Genomic DNA, 21,398 nt, shown 5'->3' on the forward strand with positions numbered 1-21,398 from the left:
AAGAACATAAATTGAACTAAAGCTGTATTGAGGCTGAACAAGCTATGTGGACTCTGTGAAGACACTGCTTGGGTGAGCTGTCAAACGTTATTTGATTAAAGGTTGAACAACCGATTACACAGCGCAACATTTTTTTGTCTCAAGAGCAAACTTATGTGTCTCCGAAGGATTTTGGGCCGCTGAATCCGAATCCGGGCTCAGATTTGCTCCAACACGTCACATTTTTGAGCTATACCACAATTTATAGGGCAAAATATGCGGTTTTGGGCTTTTTTGACTGCAAATCATTAAGCTTGGAAATATTTGTTTTAAGCAACCAAAAGGATAATTGGTCAATTAACATCTAAATTAACGACCCATGCAAAATATTTTGTTTTACCTAATCAAATTTGATAGATTTAAGCATTTTATGTTAGTATGAAAACTTGCATGCAACTTTTGGAGGATGTCTTGTATGGGAAATATCGTACCTAACATAAATCGCTAAAAACTATCAAATTCGATTTGGTAAAACGAAATATTTTGCATGAGTCGTTAATTCAGATGTTAATTGACCAATTAACCTTTTGATTGTTTAAAAACCCAAATTAATCCACCTAGTGGTGATAGTGCCTTTCTCGTCGTATATGTTCTCACGACTTTTCCGTCAGGTTAGTCAAAGTGTTCCTGAATCCTGATATTTTTTAAGAAAATTAAGCATTTTATCAAAGTCATCATTGAAATGACTTAAAACCTATTGATGGCACATAGTCCGACGTTATGTTCAACGTATAAGCAGAGCTGAATAATATCAGATTTCTCAGTTGACTGCTTGAGCACCTTCACTAACACTGGGGGCTGATCAATATCAACACGATACAAACAAGCTAAGATATAACTTTTTACACAATCACAGATCACTTTGCGGTCCTCGATAAAGTTTTTTTCTGCACATTCTAGGTTATATTTGATTGACCGTTAAAAACAAGAACGTAGTGAGTGAGTATAGTGAGACGTATGTTTGTATGTGGGTTTTATTTGTCAAGATTTTGTTCTCTTACACATAGAGACGAACCAGCCAAGGGCTGAAAGTCTCTCTAATAAAGACAAATCAATCAATCAATTCTCTTACACATATTTATCGCTTGCATTGATTTTATTTATTTTCGTAGTTCCGGCGACGCACCAAACACTGGTTGTGCAATCCTACCGGTAGTCTGGGTAGTCTCTAATGTGGTATGAGCCTATTTTCTAGTTAACCGTTTCTCAGGTTATTAAAAAAGCCGTGATGTGATGTGTCGCATCGTACATTTGGTTACTTTCGATGCGGTACTGGAACAGGTTCCGGAGCACCACCGGGTCTACCAAATATAGTCTGACACTATTTCATTGCTAAAGTTCATTAGGTTACCTAAAAGACCACGATTTGATTTATCTAATGCATGGGTACAGATCACTTTTACATTTCACCACTTCCAGTGGGACACCCAGAACTGGTTTCGGGACACTACCGGTTATCTAAAATATGGTCTGAAGCTATGTTCTTACGAATCGATCATCGTGTTATCAAAAAAGGGTCTCCAGATGGCCTAGTGGTTAAGGCTATGGATCGCCAATCTGGAAACGGCGGGTTCGATTCCCGTTCCGGTCGGGAAAATTTTCTGGACTTCCTGTGCATAGCGTATTATTGTACTTGCCTCATAATATACAAATTCATGCAATGGCAGGCAAAGAAAGCCCTTCAATTAACAACTGACTAAGAACACTAAGTTGAAGAGAGGCAGGCCAAGTTCCAATGTGAACGTCAAGTCATACAGAAGAAGAAATTATCACAAAAGCTGGTATTTGATGTACTGTCAAAAACCGTGTATTCATCACTCTTTAATAATGCAAATTGTTAATCAGTTTTCCTAAAAAGTCGCAAATTGATGTAATGCATGTATGGGTTTGGTTCATTTGTGAATTTCACCAGTTCCGGCGAGGCATTCGAATCTAGTTCCGGAACACTACCGGTAAATGTGGCCTGAGACTATTTTCTTGCTGATCGTTCTTCGCGTTATCGAAGAAGCCGTTATTTAATGTGCTGCGTGTATGCGTTTGGTTCCGTTCTACATTTGACCACTTCCGTCGGGGCACCTGGAACCGGTTTCAGCACACTATTGGTTTTCCAAAGTATGGTCTATGATTTTTTTTCTTGTTAACCGTTCATCAGGTTACCTTAAAAGTCATTTAATGTGTCGAATTTATGGGTTTACTTCTCCTTTGCATTTGACCACTTCCGATGGGGCAACCGTAATCGGTTGCGGAACATTACCGGTTGCCCCCAATATGGCCAGAAACTTTTTTTGCCAAATCAAAATATCTAAAAACCCACAATTTGATGATGAACCGATTCAGATATGTTCTAAATATATTTCCCTGCTTACTGTTCATCAGGATAACAAAAAAGCCACTATTTGATATGTCGCATGGATGGGCTTGCCCAGTCAACCAGTGATCGTATAAGATGTAGCATAAGATGTTAAAGTGGAGGCGATATGCGTACATTTTACTTGCGCCTAAATGGAGGCATGCACGCATCTGGCCTCCACTTTATCATCTTATGTGACATCTTATACGATTACTGGTTGTCTGGGTGGTTAACTTTTATACTTGGCCACCTCCGGCGGGACATTTGGAACCGGTTCCGATATGGTCTGAGAATGTTTTCCTGCTTACTGTTCATCAGGTTACCGAAAAAGCTGGGGTTTGATATGCCGCTTGCATGGTATTAGTTCAATTTTATATTGGCCACTTCCAACGAGACACCCGGAACCGGTTCCAGAACACAACCGGTTCAGATATGGTCTGAGAATATTATCCTGCTTACTATACATCAGGATATGAAAAAAGGCACTAATTGATATGCCGCATGCATGGGTTTGGTTAACTTTTATACTTGGCCACCTCCGGCGGGAGTTTTGGAACCGGTTCTGGATCACTACCGGTTTCGATACGGTCTGATAAAGTTTTCCTACTTACTGTTCATCGCGTTATCGAAAAAGTCGCGGTTTGATATGTCACATGCATGGGTTTAGTTCACTTTTATGTTTATTTATTTATTTTATTTATTTATTTATTTATTTGCTATCCAATCTTATGACGTAAGACAATGTCTTTTTTGCTGCCATATTGTGAATTCAATCATAGTAAGTAACATGTTCAATACTTAAATCTATAATCTACAAACTAAATTGTTCCTGAAGGCTCCTTAATATGTTTTTGGTTCAATCAATTCATGTTGGCAAATCTCTGAAGAAGGTCCCGCTTAAATCCCCCAGATGAATTTATGGATTTTATGTTCACGGGTAACGCATTCCAACTTGCAACGCTTCGTACGAAAAATGACTGCCCATAGTAGGATGAGTAATGCTGAGGAATACTGAAATTCATATTACGCGGTAATCGCAATTGAGTGAGTTTGGTATAGAGATAGCCAGGAGTTTTAGTGGTAATGAGTCTATGAAAAAGCAAACATGATCTGTATTCATAGAATTTTAGAAAAGAACAACCCAATAGTGTTTTTTTGTAAATGAGTCACATGTGAGTATCTGGAGAGGTTAAAAACATAGCGTATAGATGCATTAAGTGCTAGCCTCAATTTGTTGATAGACGCCATTGACGCATTGCTGTAAATGAAATCACAGTAAGTAAGATGAGGCAAAACCAACGCCTTATGTCGAATTCGTTTATTTGCACCGCCTGCACCGCTTTGCCACCGGGTGTAGCAAACTTGCACCGAAACCGTTCGTTTATTCGCAGGTACTGTTCTGTTTTGACACCCGATTGGCACCGGTGCAAGAAAATGCTACACCCAGTTTGAGCGCGGTGTAGCAGGTACAAAGCTAGTTTTACCAATACATGCATATCGCTGAACTTGTATCGTGGTTTTGTTTTGGTAGGAATGATGATTTTCTCTTCGGCATTAGGTAAACAGTTTTCTTGGATATTCGTTTATTTTGAGATGTTTTAATTTCCAAACAGCAAATCTGTGCGTTTAAAAATTATTTAAACTTGATCGATGATTATCACGTCTTTCAACTTCTGAGGAATCTTCAAAATTTATCGGTAACATGAAATTTCAAAGAGTTGATTCAACGTATATTTTTCCCATCACTATTTTTTTTTTATTATCGCAAATATGTGGGTTACTTTTAATGATTTTAATCATCAGAATTTTCTGTCGCATGGTGATCTATGATATATGAAAAAAATTACGTAATAAAGTTTTGATAAGTCCAGAATAGAATAAAAATCTATGAATTCAAATTGGACTTAAATATCACTGAAGTTTCAAAAACCGTAAATTCTATGTTTTTTTCTTACAACAAATATTGAATTTTTGAATTACATTGAAAGTCAAACAAATGTCGCTAAAGAATGGCTAAAGCGTTTTGATGTGAGTTGCGTTTCAATGACGTTATGTTTTAAAAAGCATTTCGTCATATTTTCCTTTTTACGTTGTAGCTAAACGTTTTCTATTGAACTGCCTTTAACATTTTTTGTGTTAAATTTGTGCACGTAGATCGTTTACAATTGTATGTTAGCATCCTTTTTATTGGGCAACGGAAATTGTTAAATTCTAAAAAGTTGCTTTTAATAGAAAAATTATGATATTACAAGAATTGGAAGAAGATAAATAATGTAGGAGTGTTAAAACATTGGATTACAATTTTCAAGTAACATTTATCATTACAAGTGTATCATATACAAGTGGATTACTGAAAACTTTTCAAATTATTAAATTGTATATAGAAAGTAAAAAATAAAAATAATAAAAATAATTTTGTTCATCACGGAAATCATGAAAACATTGATTATGTTTATTTTTGATATCCTTTATTGTTTTCATTGACGCTCTCACGCGTTCCTACTAATACCATCATAAACTGTCAACAAATTGCACCGAAACCGTTCGTTTTTCCGGTGTCAATTGCTACACCGGTGCAGTGCACCGTCGGGAATAAACGAATTCGACATTAAATAATTTTATTTTGGTAGTAGTGTCCAAATGACGAGTTGAGCGATTCAATTGTTTTAATGCACCATAGACCTTCCCACATTGTGAGTTGATATGCGCATCCCAACTGAGACTAGAGTCTATAATGACACCAAGATTCGACGCCTGATCAACAAAATTGATTAATTCTCCACCAAGGAATAAATCAGGCGTTTGTGGAGGAGCTCTTAATCTGCAAATTAAAAGTGCTTTAGTTTTAGTAGGATTAATACTCAACAAATTGTCCTTTTATGTTTGGCCACTTCCGGCAGGACACCTGGAAACGGTTCCGGTACACTACCGGTTCAGATATGATCTGAGACTATTTTTTTGCTTAGCATTCATCAAGTGATCGAAAATGCCGTAGTTTGATGTGCCGCATGGATGGGTTTGTAGCGTTTTCATATCTGGTCCCTTCCTGGGGTACCGGTCCGGAACACCTAAATGGACATAACTTCGGAACGGCTGGACCGATCTGAACCATTTGCAATAGGAAACAATGGGACCAGATTCCGCGTCGAATGAACCATCGGTCATTAAAATCGGTTGAGGTTTACTGCCAAAAAGTGATGTGAGTTTTTTTGTACACATACACACATACACACACACACACACATACACACACACAGACATCACCTCAATTCGTCGAGCTGAGTCGATTGGTATATAAGACTTGACCTCTCCGGAGGCTCTATCAAATTTTCGTTTTTGGAGTGAACATATAGCCTTTCGGTACACCTTGGTGCACGAGATAGGCAAAAAAAAACATTTCCTTGCTTAATGGCTTGCAGTCAAAAAAGCCCAAAATCGCATGTTTTGCCCTATAAATTGAGGTATAGCTCAAAATTGTGACGTGTTAGAGCAAATCTGAGCCCGGATTCGGATTCAGCGGCCCAAAACCCTTCGGAGACACATAAGTTTGCTCTTGAGACAGACAAAAAGTTAATTTTTGTTACGCTGTGTTATTAATTCTGCGGCGCCGCAATTTCCTGCATTTGGATCCACGTAATAGTCGATACGGACAACATGATCCCATTAGGTTTATGATTTTAAATTTTAACAATGTATTTGAACAGTTCGACTTTCATTGATGTGTTTCGTTAGATTTTTTTTTGTTCTTTTATAATGTTACACACTCATTTTCGTTTTCTTTGTTCGGTAATTTATTTTACGGTTTTTGAACCGTAAAATACAAAAACTACTGAGTTTACAGCATTTTCATACAACGTTACTGATGTTCAGTAATATTTTTTGACATTTTACTGAATACGGTTATATTTTGTGCCGAGGGTTCAGCAAAGTTGATGATTTACTGAGTTCAGTCGAATGTCAGTAAAAAAACAGTACCGACTTTTCAGCATCGGTTCGTTTTTACTGAGTTTTCGTTAAAGTAAAATGTAAACAGTAATCCGCGCGTGCTCAGCTGTCAAAGAAGAAAAAAAAGCTTCGATCATCGCCGTGAACCTACTCTCATCATGATTTAACATTTTCAACGCCGATTCGTGTGCCTTTGCCGCTTGTTTGGTAAGTATTCGGAAATCTACTGCACCTACAGAACTGGAACGGCCTCATTCGCTAGACAAATCTTCAGGGACTTTGTTATAACACAGCAAATTGTATACAATTTGACGCATCTCCAGATACTCGAACAATACTCGAGCACCGACTGGATTCTCCCGCACATCGAGCTTCGCCCTGAGGTCGTTCTGGTTCTGTCGGAGTTACTTCGTAGATTTTCAATCCTTCCAAAAGCGGTCGGCAGGGGCACATACATCGGAAGCACCTAGACTGAAATGCAAAATGCATCGAAAGTGGGGCAGACCGGGAGGGAACAAAATATTTTCCGGATCTGAAAAACTCAGCAAGACCATAATCAAATAAAATTTTAGATTACCGAAAAAGGCAGTAACATGTACATCTGATATTACTGACTACTTCAGTATTTGTTTGACAGATCGAAATTTGAAGTGTTACCGACTTTTCGGTATTCACAATCATTTACCGACTTAACTCTGCTGTTCAAAAACCCAGTAAAATTTTACCGACTTCGGTAATCAAATCTGAGTGTGTAGCATTAGTTAGATAAGTTGTGCCGTATGTAATTATTTGTAATGGTTTGTCATGTACTACTTCAAAATATGCGGGTTTTTATGCCTGGTTAAGGCTTTTCCCAGCCACACTTCATTGAGATCCAAGTAGATCAGATGAAGAGAAACAATAAATAAGTAAATAAATAAGTAAATAAGTAAATATTGGTATACGTTTCAAAGCTGATTACAGAGATAAATTTTGTTCTATTCAACTTTATATTCAGCTATCTATGTATGCTGATTAAAGAGGTTGAACAAGCAATACTTCAGACCAATATTCAGCTGTCATTTTATTCATGTAAATAAAAAAATGTGAAGAAGTCAGGGCCACCCATTTTCCCGGAAAGCTTTTTGTTTTCCCCAGACTCTACTAACTTTGAAAAACATAACTCAAGAACGAAGCATCGTAGAAACAAGGTTTTTTAAGAAAATGAAAGCAAATTTTCTCAGAAATAAAATAAAAATATAAAATAGAGAAAGTTTTCCTCAAAATTTTCCACAGTTGAGAAAATTTGTAAAAAAACGGAAAAACTATGCCCGAACTCGTGAAAAGTTTTCAAAAAAATGATTTTGGTTTGGTAGGTAATTTCATAAGCTGTAATCGCTGAACTTTTTGGAATGTACTTGTTTTTCATTTTTCAGTTATGACCAATTTTGTAAAAAATGTCCAAATGTGTCATAAGGTAAAAGCTCCCTTAGTGGAGATAGTACCAATAGTGGTGGTAGTGGCACTTTAGCACTATATTGATCGAAGAGCTTGCAAATGGAATTATAATGTTCGGCTCAGTGGTCGTGTGGCTAGGGTCACCAAGCTCTTAGTCACATCGTGCTGAGGAGCGCGGGTTCGATTCCCGCCGCAGCTGTCAGGAAAAGTTTTCGGCTGTGCCACTGGGCGTTGCATGCTAGTCCGTTGTCTCGTGTCGTGCTTCCTTCAAAGAGCGAAAAGCTCACTGGAAGCATTGAACGTGTCCGTGTCTTTTCAATTATATTTAATTAATAACAATAATTCAGTTTAATACTCAGGATTTGCCGAGAAACCTATATTAAACAATTGTTTTCCTATTTTTTATGCTCCTTTTCACCTATAGTTGTGGTAGTGTTCCTATAGTGGTGGGTCTCTCTCTCTCTCTCTTCTTGGCGTAACGTCCTCATTGGGACAAAGCCTGCTACTCAGCTTAGTGTTCTATGAGCACTTCCACAGTTATTAACTGAGAGCTTCCTCTGCCAATGACCATTTTGCATGCGTATATCGTGTGGCAGGCACGAAGATACTCTATGCCCAAGGAAGTCAAGGAAATTTCCTTTTACGAAAAGATCCTGGACCGACTGGGAATCGAACCCGTCACCCTCAGCATGGTCATGCTGAATACCCGTGCGTTTACCGCCTCGGCTATATGGGCCCTTTTAGCCTTACACTCTTGAAAAACAGCAGTAATCTTGTATTTTGAGCCGCCATTTTGGACTTAAGTCCGGCAGCTTGGGAATTCTGGTCGCCATTTTTGGACTCCAGACTTATTCCCCTATCAGATACACCCATATTGAATGGTTTTAGAGCCCAAAACTCTATTCAACAGCAGCCATTTTGAATATTGAGACGCCATCTTGGATATTCTGGTCGCTATTTTTGAACTTATCTTCCCCATACCAAATATACCCATATTGTACGGTTTTAGAGCCTAAACCTCCATTAAATAGTCGCCATCTTGAAGTTTATGCCGTCATCTTGAATTTTGAGACGCCATCTTGGATATTTTAGTCGTCATTTCCGGACTCCAAACATCTTTCCAATACCAGATATACACATATTGCGTGGTTTAAGAGTCTAAAACTCCGTTAAATAGCCGTCATCTTGAATGTTGAACCCTCATCTTGGATATAGTCGCCATTTTTGGATTCTGCACATCTTCACCATACCAAATATACCCATATTTCTTGGTTATAGATCCTAATACTTCATTAAACAACAGTCATCTTGAATGTTGAACCGCCATCTTGGATTTTAGATCGCCATCTTGGATATTCTGGTCGCCATTTTTAGAGTCCAGACTTCTTCCGCATACCAAATATTCCCATATTGCATGGTTTAGGTCCAAAAATTCCATTAAACAGTCGCCATCTTGATTTTGGAGCCGCCATCTTGGATATTCTGGTTGCCATTTTTGGACTCCGGGCATCTTCTTCATACCAAATATCCCCATATTGCATGGCTTTAGAGCCTAAAGCTCTATTGAACAGCCGTTACTTTGAATTTGGAGCCGCCATATTAGGCTGCCACCTTGAATTTTGGACCGGCATCGAGGAATTTTTGGCCTCCATTTTCGCATAAAATTCGTCAACCATTCTAAAGGTTACAAAAATCGCCGCAGTTTGGTGTGTCGCATGTTGGGACTTGGTTCAATTTTATATACGGCCAGTTCCACCGGTGCTGGTCCGGATCACTGAAATGGCCGTAGCTCCGGAACGCCTCGACCGATCCGAAGCATTTTTAATAGCAAACAATGCGGTAAAATTCCGGTTCAATTCGAGCTACAGTATGACCCATAAAAAAAATGCGACATTTCATTTTTTTTGCGGTATTTGATGATTTTTAATGAAATAATCCTAATAAAATAAACTTTTTTGGTTTAGGATACAATAAGGAGGTCATTGTCATACATGATCTCTCAAATTTTTGTCAAAATATTCATTGGTTACGTATATGGGATGCCTCATAATTGTTAACAATTTTTAAATAAAATCAAGTTTTCCTTCAATTTTCAGAGCAAAATGAAATAAGATGAAAAACTTTTAAACACATGGAAACCATGAAGAAATATGTACTCTTCAATACGCCCATGTTTGAGAAAAAATTTAAAAATAATTTCAAATGTTTAGGAAACAAAAACTAAAATAGGTGCTACATATTAAAAACCGTATTTAAGATAAATTAATAAAAAACTTAACATGTTTGAACATTTTTCAAAACAATTTTTTGTCGATGAAGGCATATAAACCTACCTTTATGATAGGTACAAATACTAAGTACTTAAAAACAATTTCATGCTTAAAACATAATATTTTCTAAAAATTATCATTTGTCAAAGAATTCAATTTTCAGAAAATGTCTCTTAATTTATAAGTTAATATTTTTTTCCGTTCTTGTCCGACAAACCAACAAACTCCTGAAGACCTTATCCAGCCTTAAAAGTACTATTTTGAAAATAAAATTTGATTGAATGTGATTGAAAGCAATTGAAAGAAAATTATATCCTTAAAAAATGGCCTCTGGCGCGTGGACGATTCCGACATCCATATGTTCAACGTTATATTTCCAAAGGTATGTGCATGAAATCAGTCTATGTTCCTTTGCCAATATCAGATTAGTGGCTCTACTATACTATCCAATAGATACATGCAAGGTTAATCAGTTCGAAGTAGGGGAACGATGAATTTGAAAACTGTCGCATTTTTTTATGGGTCATACAGTATAATCCGAAAAATCGGCCAATGGGGAGTGCCTTTGAAATGAGTGAACTTTTTTTGCCCACAGACATACATATGTACATACACACTTACACACACACATACAGAAATTATCTCAATTCGTCGAACTGAGTTGATTGGTATATGTTTTCTTAAAAAAAACTTTGTTTCTATGGTGCTTCGTTCTTGAGTATGATTTTCCAAAGTAAGTAGTATCAGGGAAAAACAAAAAAAAAATGCACCTGAATTTTCCGGGAAAATAGGCAACTCTGAATTTTTCTCAATTTTTTTATTCATATATCTATAAGTTTTGCCTGTGGAGAAAGTTTCATGAAAATCATAGACCCTTCGGCCCAATTTGTACGATAATAAAAAAAATCCCCTGATGTAACATTCAACTACCCCTTGAATAAACCAAAACTCACGATACAGTGCTGTCATAGTGAATTCGTTAAATAATTCGTTCAGGATATATGAAAACAAAATTCGGAATGATTATGGAAAACAATCATTTTAAGGACTATTTAAGAAACTCTTGAAGTAGTTTTCTTTTAGTCTACTTCAGGAGACTCTCGAGAAACGTCTTGAAGGATACATCTTGAAATTAGTTTTTTTTTCAGAATTTTACTCCTGGGATTTTTTAAGAAATTCTTAAGAAAAAATATTCAAGGATTGTCACAGAAGTTCGGGCATGTGTTTTTCAAACCTTTGTAAATTAATTCTTTCTAAAAATTTCTCAAGAAATTCTTCAAGGACTTTCTCCAGGGGTTTCAACTGGAATTCCTTCAAGGATTTCTTCAAAAGATGCAATTCTTAAAGATTTTTTTTATAGAGATTTGGACACTCTTTCAGAGATTCGTTTAAAAACTCCTCTTAGGGGTTTCCTTAGGAAATTCTGAAAATTTGCTGGTAGTCTTCCTGAGATTTTTTATGTAATTTCTCAGAGGTTATTTCAGGTATTACCTCTTATATTCAGGGATTTTTTGTTTGCATTTATTTAGATATCGCTGTAGACCATTCTCAATAGATTTTTGGGATGTTCTACCAGGGGTGTCTCAAGAAGTTCCGCCAGGGATTCATTCAATAATCGTGTGATGCTTCAGGAATTCCTTCAAAAATTCTCTAATTAACAGCTTCTGAAATTTCTTCAGAATCTATTCCTTGGGATGTTCAAAGCAATTTTCAAGAAATTTTCCTATAAATGCCTGCAGGGGGCTCTCCAGTTCACCCAGGTATTCAAGAACTTCTTCAAAGCCTCTTTTTCCCGAAATTTCTTCAGTGTTTTATTCTTACAATCTTTCAAGCATTACTTCTAAAATTACTCCATTGATGCCTTTAGCAAATCCTCCGATGATTTCAGAAAATCTTTCACGGATTCTGTCTAAAACGGCTCGAGCGATTCTTTAAGAAAACCTTCTATGCCTGTGAAATTACTCTATGATTTTTTTTAACGAAATTTCTCCAGATTTCTGCCATAATTATCTCCAGAGATCGCTCTAAAAATATCTCTAAGATATTCCCAATTAAAAATTTCATGAATTTTCTTACAAACATCTCCATGGATTCTTTCAGACATACTTATGAGTATTCTTTCGGACAATATTCCACAAATGCTTTGGGAAATTTCTACAGGGATTCCTTCATAAATTTCTTTGGCATTTTATCCAGATATTCCTTTATAAGATTTCCCCGGATAACTTCCAAAATGTCTGTATAGATTTATTTAGAAAATGCTCATTGGGTTTTGTTATCTAAAAATCTGCAACAGATTACTGTAGAAACATTTCTAGAAAATCCCTCATTCGATCTTCCAAGGATTTTTAGAGGCATTTCTCCAGGGGCTCTATCGGAAATTCTTCCAGGTATTCTATACAAAATCATCGTAGAGAGCCCTTCTCCAAGAATTTATCCAAGGGTTCTTTTAGAAAGTCTTCCATGGATTGCTTCAGAAATGTCTCCAAGGATTCCTTAAGAAAATCTTTAGGTTTTTTTTTTCAGAAAATCCATCAGGATCTTATTCAAAAACTCCTTTGAGGATTCTTTCAAAAATTTTTCATAGGATTTTTTTCAGAAAATTATCGCAGTGTTTTTTAGACAATATTTTAAGGCATTGTTCAAAAAATCTGACGCGTATTTTTTATGACATCCTTAAAGGATTCATTTCCGAATTTTCTCCAGGGAATCCTTTGGAAATTGCCACATAAATATTTAGAGGAGTGTCTCCAGAAATTTATTCAGGATATTTTCCAGAAGTTCCAGCTGCAACTGCTCCAAAAATTTTTGAATTATTTGTTTTGCTGATTTCATGAATAAATTCCTTCAGAAATTCGTATAGATAGTTTTTCAGAAATTTCCCCTTCATGTTTTTTTTTCTCAGATATTGCATATAGAGGTTTTGGAAAGGATTTTTCAAGAGAGTTTTGAAGGGGTTTCAGAGGAGTGTTAAAATAGACGAGTACAACGAGTGTTAAAAGGGAAGTGATGAAATGCCTTGAAACACCTCGGATTCCCCTACAAATCCCTTAAAGCTCACATGTGAGCCTGTAAATCTCCCTAAAGCGCCTCGGAGATAATTGTGAAAGAATACCTGGATGTGTTCTTGGAGAATTTCCTCCTGAATCACTCTAAAATTATGTTAAGGCTGACACAAATTTCGATTTTCTCTTATGTCAACTAAACAGGAATTCAATATTTTAACCCATTAACGCCCGAATTATGCCACAATCACAGTAGATGTCTGATTTTTTCTGGAGTACCTCAACCCCATAAAAGAAAGTTATTGCAGTCATTTAAACGGACATCTACGGTGAAATTTTCGTTTAAATACACAGTGGGGCATATGCACGTGAAACGTTGAAAAAATATTTTTTTTAATTTTTTTTTTGCGCAGCTACCTTATTTGTATGAGCTATGTAAATCTATTTTAGATGACTGATCATAGTTGATATTCTCCTAATAAAAAAAGTTACAGTTTGAAATGTTCCAGAAATGGATTAAATTGGTAATAACTAAAACAATCTGCTAAAAGCTTATCAATGGATAGTTTTCAACAGTTTTTAGGCATTTCAATATGCATCATTGTAATAATTTCTTTATATAATGGGTTGATATTCGGCATTCTAGTAGTATATCCTGCCCACCGTATCCTTCTGGATTTGCGAGCACGTGGCTCACACACTGTTATCTACTACAGAGCAAAAGATTACCTTAGCCCTCGTCATTCGAAAACTCCAAATATTTGCAATTGTTCTTTGAGCTTGTTTTATGTTTCATTTTTATAAAGTACCACCGTTCTGCTCATCTCATTCTCCCGCACAGAGCTATGGAAAATCATGGACGAAAACGGATTTCCTAGGAAGCTGACTAGACTGATATAGCTGTGTGCATTCGAAACGTAAATATCAAATGCAGGAACACCAAATGCGGTAAGATTTTCTAATGCCACAAAAGTTCAGCCTATTGGACACAGTGGCTTAATTTCCCCAACAGGGGAGGAAAGAAAAAGATTTTCTAACAAGTAACCCGATGTCAGTGGCCATCCTAGGTTGGCGGTGCCCGGGTAGAAGAAAAGAGCTCAATAATAGCATACTTTGATATTGAGATCAAAATGTGATATTGGTTTGATTGATATAAGAGATAAAAGATCTGAAAATAATATCTAAAATTTACTCCTGGAACATCCTCATCAGATCATAAGTAGATCTTGTAAGATCTAACCAATAGCAGCAAGCTATTTGTTTGATCTTGGAATATCAAATTTTGATATTCTTCAGATGTTCCAGGAACATTTTTCAGATATTATTTTCAGATCTTTTATCTCTTATATCAATCAAACCAATATCACGTTTTGATCGTCAGTATTTCACCTCTACCCGGGTGGTTTTGGATATGGTTGCTAATTTGCCTTTGGTAACACTACTGTGTTACCGCATTTGAAGCGCATTTGGGCACTGTTTGCATATTGAACGCACACAGCAATAAAAGCAACGATGGGGGTGTACAAAACTGCATAAGGTTTTCGGGTGAACTATCCAATTCATTCGAATCTCGCCGGGGACTGCGACAAGGTGACGGACTCTCATTCCTACTCTTCAACATCGCGCTGGAAGGTGTGATGCGGCGAGCCTGGCTCAACAGCCGGGGAACGATTTCCACAAAATCCGTTCAATTTGTGTGCTTTACGTCGCGTGCTAAGGACAATCTTCGCCGGGGTGCAGAAAAACGATGTGTGGCGAACACGCCATTGACACGCCTATACCTATAACATGGAGTGATAGTAGTGACATTAGGGGCCCAATTTCGTTTGATCCGCACATTTTGGGGCCGTTTAAACAAAAGAGATGTTGACAACAATGCCTGTCAGTGGGTTGGTGGCGAAGAAGGATGATTCAACGAGCTCGCTGCACTTTACGGCGAACCCAGTATTTAGAAGGTGGCCAAAGCCGGAAGGATGTGATGGGCAGGGCATGTTGCAAGAATGCCGGACAACATGTCTGCAAAGTTGGTGTTCGCGACAGATCCGGATGGCACAAGAAGGTGTGGAGCGCAGAGAGCACGATGGGCGGACCAGGTGAAGCGTGACTTGGCGAGCATCGGGCGTGACTGAGGATGGAAAACGGCAGCCACGAACCGTGTATTATGGAGAAATATTGTTGATTCAGTTTTATCTTGAACTTGTTGTTATACAAAATAAATGAATGAAATTATTCAACATCTCATTCTCAGCTATCTCAGCTTCTTCCGAAGCTCACAGTGGAAACAATTTCCACTGATGATGCGTGATCGTATTTTACGGATCACATAATTTACATTTGTGGTTATATGGACCAGAGTCCTTTATGTAGTTCTATTCACGAGATACACAAGTTCAAAATATCTAAGAATCATTGAAGCCGCCTTACGGGAAAACATAAACCAACCCATTCATCATCGGATAATAACTCTCTTGAACGAGTACGAAAAAGAGAGGAGAATGGAAGACGGTGCAACATGCTTCATTTTCCACGGCATTAGCAATACTTACTAATCTATGAATAGACCATTGTGCATTCAAGTCTTCTGGCCTCTAACCAAATTGCTGGGCGCTAGTTGATCAAATTACGTTCAATTTATCTATCTAAAGCTATTTTACATGATGCCGACCAATCAGTAGGTCGGCTCCAGAGGCACGTTCGACCCAAACGAATGTCTTTGAGATGAGAGTCACAATGAACCTGAGTAAAGATAACAAATTGATAGCACATAGTACGTTATCGAAAATTATGTAATCATTAGTTCAAGTTAATAACTAATTATACTAAAATATATTTTGTTCAGTATTATATTTAGTGAAATGAGACGGCTGTTTAATACCTAGCTGGTTTTGTTATCAATCAGTAGTAATGCAGTTCTATTTCATCGTAAAATCTACTCTATCAATATTTGTTAAGAATTTTTAGAGCCCACCTGCGCCACCTAGCGGACAAACCTACAACCAACTAGTTCACTATTAGATAGCTCTTGATGTCCTGATCGACCTTGTCGAAGTCAAAATTCTTCTATGTAGTCTGATTCTCGTGATACAGAAGTTCAGAATGTTTAGAGCTCACTAGCGCCACCTAAAGGATAAACCCAGAACCAAATAGTTCACTATCCGTTAGCCCTTGATGTACTGATCAACTTTGCCGACGGCGAAATTCTTCTATGTAGCCTGATTTTCGAGATACAGAAGTTCAGAATTTGTAGGGCTCACTAGCGCTACCTAGCGGATAAACCTAAAATGATTAGTTAACTATCCATTAGCCCGTGATGTCCTGATAAACTTTGCTGAAGACTAAATTTTTCTATGAAGCCTGATTTTCGAGATTCAGCAGCTAAGAATTTTTTAAACTTACTAGCGCTACCTAGCGGAAAAACCTTTAACCAACTAGTTCACTATCGGATATATTGTGATGCCCTGATCGACCTTGCTGAAGACGATATTTTTCAAAGTAGTCTGATTCTCGAGATACAGATGTCTGGAATGTTTAGGGCTCACTAACGCCACCTAGCAGATAAACCTTGAACCAACTAGTGCGCTATCGAGTAGCTCGTGATGTCCTGATCAACTTTGCCGAAGGCAAAATTCTTCTATGTAGTCTGATTCTCGAGATACAGAAGTTCAGAATTTTAGAGCCCACTTGCGCCACCTAGCGGACAAACCTACAATCAACTAGTTCACTATAGGATAGCTGTTGATGTCCTGATCGAGATTGCCGAAGATAGAATACTTCTATCACAGACAAACAGACGTAACACTCTGATAATTCCCATCGTACACCAATTAAACGGTATATTTTAAAAATTGATAGTTGGCCAACTGCCCACCCGTGGCGCTCGCATAGTTTTTGTACGAGTTTGGCGTTTGCTCACTACCGCCACCTAGTTGATGGTTGGCCAAACTCAGTCCTTTTAGCATTGGGCGAACATGTTTCCATGACTATAATTTGAATCGAAAAATGTTTGAAGTGTTACGTCTGTTTGTCTGTGCTTCTATGTAATCGGATTCTCGAGATACAGAGGCTTATATTTTTTAGGACTCACTAGCGCCACCTTACGGATAAATCTAGTACCAACTAGTTCACTATCGGATAGCTATTGACAGAAGCTAAGAATTTCTATGACTCGCTAACGCCACCTAGTGGATAAACCTAGAACCAACTAGTTTAGTATCGGTTAGCTCTTGATGTCCTGATCAACTTTGCCGTAGACGAAATTTTTCTATGTAGTCGTATTCTCGAGATACAAAGGTTTAATTTTTTTAGGGCTTACTAGCGCCACCCAATGGATAAATCTAAAACCAACTTGTTCACTATCGGAAAGCTATTGATGTCCTGATCAACCTTGCCGAAGACAAAATTCTTCTATGTAATCGGATCCTCGAGATACAGAGGTTTAATTTTTTTTAGGACTCACTAACGCCACCTAGCGGACAAACCTACAATCAACTAGTTCACTATCGGATAGCTGTTGATGTCCTGATCAACTTTGCCGAAGACAGAATTCTTCTATGTAGTCTGATTCTCGAGCTAAAGAGGTTTATTTTTTAGAGCCCACTAGCGCCTTCTAACGGATAAACCTAGAACCAACTAGTTCACTATCGGATAGCTATTGATGTACTGATCAACCTTGCCGAAGACAAAATTCTTCTATGTAGTCGGATTCTCGAGATACAGAGGTTTCTATTTTTTGGGACTCACTAGCGCCACCTAGCGGAAAAACCTAGAACCAACTAGTTCACTATCGGATAGCTCTTGATGTCCTGATCAACTTTGCTGAATATATTTTTTTTCTATGTAGTCTGATTCTCAAGATACGAAGGCGACAGTATTGGCAATGGCTGTTGACGGAACACCTGTCAAAGCACAATGTTTCGTGATCACTAGTGCCACCTACTGGAGCGAATACGTACTAAATTACGTACTATCGAAGAGTCCTTGATCTTCTCAACAACTTTGCTGAAGACACCAGTCTTCCATAATGCTTCATTTCTCCGCAGTTATCGCAAAAGTTACTGATCTATAAATAGATCACTGGGCGTTCGCGGCATCTGATCTATAAATAGATCACTGGGCGGAAATGGGTTAAAGGGAGACACAAATAATTATTTAGGAAATTTTAAAATTTCGTGGTAAAATAAGAGATGCAAAAAAAATTCTTAACAAATCGGATGAGTTTAACAATGTTGCCTAATTGTTTGGACATTTTTTCTTCAAAATATTTAATATTTTATGAAATTCAGTATTATAATTTCTATTTTATACTACTCATTTCAGTATGATAATGACTTACTTTTCCGTACCGTTTTATTATACAACTGAAATGAGTTGCATAATGAAAAAGAGTTGCATAATGTTCATTATGCAACTCATTTGAGTTGCATTATGAACATTATGCAACTCAAATGAGTTGTATAATGAAAAAAATGCATAAAATTTTGTATGGAACGCGTTGCAAAACTCGATTTTTTCAGCACTCTTCGTACTCGACTCGTTCTGAAAAAAATCAACTTTTTGCAACTCGTTACATGAATAACAATGCTAAGACGAGTCAAAGAGCATTGTGACAAAGGAAGAAATGAGATTTGTTCTGGCCTAAAGAATTCCAATACAAATCGCTGGAGGAATTCCTCTATAAATCTCTCATGTATATCAAAAAATCTTCAGGTAATCCTGGAAAAAATCTTGAGTGAATCTCTGGTAAAGATGATGGACGGATTTCTAAAATGTATGGCCGAACCACTGAATAAATTTTTGAAAAGATTCCAAAAGGAATTTCTGAATAATTCACTACAAGAATTTCTGGAACAATCTCTGGAAGAACTCCCGGAGCAATCCCTGGATGAATTGCTGAAGAAATTTCTTGTAGTATACCTGGAAGAATCCCTGGATGAATTCCTGGAGGAATCCTTAGAACAATTATGGGAGGAATCCGTGGAGAAATTTCTGAACAAATATCTTCATGATTTTTTGGAAGAATTCCTAGACCCTAAGAGGAATTCCTGAACGAAATCTTGAAGGAATTCCTATAAGAGTTCTTGGAGAAATCCCTTGCGGACTGGAGAAATTCCTGGTCGAATTCCTGGAGTAAACCCGGGAAAAATTCTGAAGGAATTGTTGGATGAATTTCTGAAGAATCCCCTAGTGGAATTCTGGGAGGAATCCCTGGGTAAAGTTCTGAAGAAACCTCTTGAGGAATTTCTGGAGGCATCCTTAGAGAAAAGCCTGAAGAAATTCTTGGAAAAATCCCTGGAGGAACTCCAGGAGGATTCTCTGAAGTAATTTCTGGACGAACCATAGGACGAATACCTGGATGAACTTTTGGACACACTCTTGGCGGAATCCCAGGAAGAACTCATGGAGAAATCCCTAGAGGATTTCTTGGGGAAATTCCGTAGAGCTCTTCCTGAAGGATTACTAGTGGATTCCCTGAAAGAATTCCAGGAGGAATCTCTAAAGGAATTCTGACTGAAGTGGAGAAATTTGTGAAGAAATTTCTAGAGAAATTCATAAAAAAATTCCCTGAAGAACTTCCGGAGGAATTCCTGGAGAAATTCTCCGAAGAATTTCTAAAGAAATTACTGGAGGAATCTCTGGAAGAATCCTGAGAGGAAGCTCTGAAAGAATTCCTGGTAAATTCCTAGAGGAATTTTTAGTGGAATTTCTGAAGATTTCCTGGAGAAATCTGTAGAGCAGAAATTACTGGATAAATTTCTGTAGGAAACCTTGAATAAATTTCCGAAGAAATCCCCGAAAAAAATCCTGGGGAAATTCCTGAAGGAATTGCTGTAGGAAATTCCGAAGAGAAATTTCTGGTGAAACTCTTGGAGGAATTCCTGAAGAAATACCTGGGGTAATACCTTGAGGAATTCTTGGTGGAATGCCTGGAGAAATGTCTGGATGAAATTCTAGAGGAATGCCTCGAGGAACTCCCAAAGGAACTTCAGGAAGTACTCCTGGAGGAATACTTGGAATAATTCGTGGATACAGTCCGGGAGGAGTTCCTGAGGAAATTTCTCAAGGAATCCCTGGAGGACTTGCTGAAAGAAATTGCCTTAGTTATTTCTGAAGGAATTTCTGAAGGAATTCCTGGAAGAATTTCTGAAGAAATTCCTGGGGTTATTCCTGGTGAAATTTTTGAAGGTATTTCTGGAGAAGTCAATGAATAAAATACTGGAGGAATGCCTGGACCAAAGTTGGCCTCAAATCCTTCTCAACCAAGCTGAGTTATATGCCCAAATTTCAGGAAATTTGGCCCACAAAAACCCCCCAATGACGAAGAGAACAAACCTGTCGATAAGACCCTTCGTCACCCTAGTTTACGAAACTAGGAAGAAACATAAAACAGTTATTTCGATTTCTCTAAACTGCAATGTCGATTTGCATATTCAGATTCACATATCGGGAGCCCATGCCGCTTAAAAGTTATCTCGAGTCAGGCCTCCCCTGGGCCGCCTCCAGGAAAAATCCTAACTACGCCAATGGCCTTGAAACACCTAGGCATTCCCTGAAAACCTCTTGGAGCTCACATGTGAGCCGATAAATCCCCCTAAAACGCCCCTCAAACCTCCTGAAAGCACTGAAACGCATTGAAATGTCTTGAAACACCTCTGAAACTTGGAGCTAATATGAGAACTAATGAAGCCCCTCAAAAACCTTCAGAAATTACCTTTTACAATCTGAAACACCATGACATGCTTTGACGCCTCAAATCACACCAGAAAATTCATGGGGGTTCAACATAAAGCTCACCTAAAGCCTCTACGAAACCTTTTTAAATTGTCGTGATAGACTTTGGAATGTTTTGAAATGCCTTGGGAACTCCCTGAAGCTCACCTGGAGAGTCTGCGAAGCCTCTTTAAGCCCCTATGAAACCTTCTAAAACACCCTAAAATCTCTTGAAATTCCACGAAGCTCTCAAAGCTTGGAAAACCTCTAAAGCTCTTTGAAACCTCTTGAAATGCCCTGGAACGCATCTTAAACCTCTACTGAAACCCAATGAAGTGCCAAGCTTTACAAATACCTATGCACCCACGAAAAATGTGACCATTTATTTCTCGATTTATCCCACCATGAGTTCCGCGAATCTGCAACAGCCCTGTGTCAGAGTTAGAGGAGCGAAAAAGTTTTAAATTTTACGATCCCATGTTTCAACCGACAACAACGGTCTTAACAAGTGGTGGCAATCTCATTGCGCGTGAAACGAGTTCCTGGACTGAGGACACTCCCCCCATCAGGCAAACGGCTGGCTGTCTGAGTGACGGACTGTGATGTGCTGACAGGAGCCTTCTCTCTCTATTTCTCCGGAACGGG

The 21,398-nt window shown here is 37.9% G+C and overlaps 1 protein-coding gene across 2 annotated transcripts in view; it reads right to left on the reverse strand.

Moving 5' to 3' along the window:
* The window catches only part of LOC109397657 (uncharacterized), a 386,176-nt gene that overhangs the window by 98,195 nt on the left and 266,583 nt on the right, over nt 1-21,398 (reverse strand). The gene's annotated exons all lie outside the window — the stretch shown is intronic.

This window comes from Aedes albopictus, chromosome 1 (genome assembly GCF_035046485.1).
Source record: "Aedes albopictus strain Foshan chromosome 1, AalbF5, whole genome shotgun sequence".
NCBI classification, from domain to species: Eukaryota; Metazoa; Arthropoda; class Insecta; order Diptera; family Culicidae; genus Aedes; species Aedes albopictus.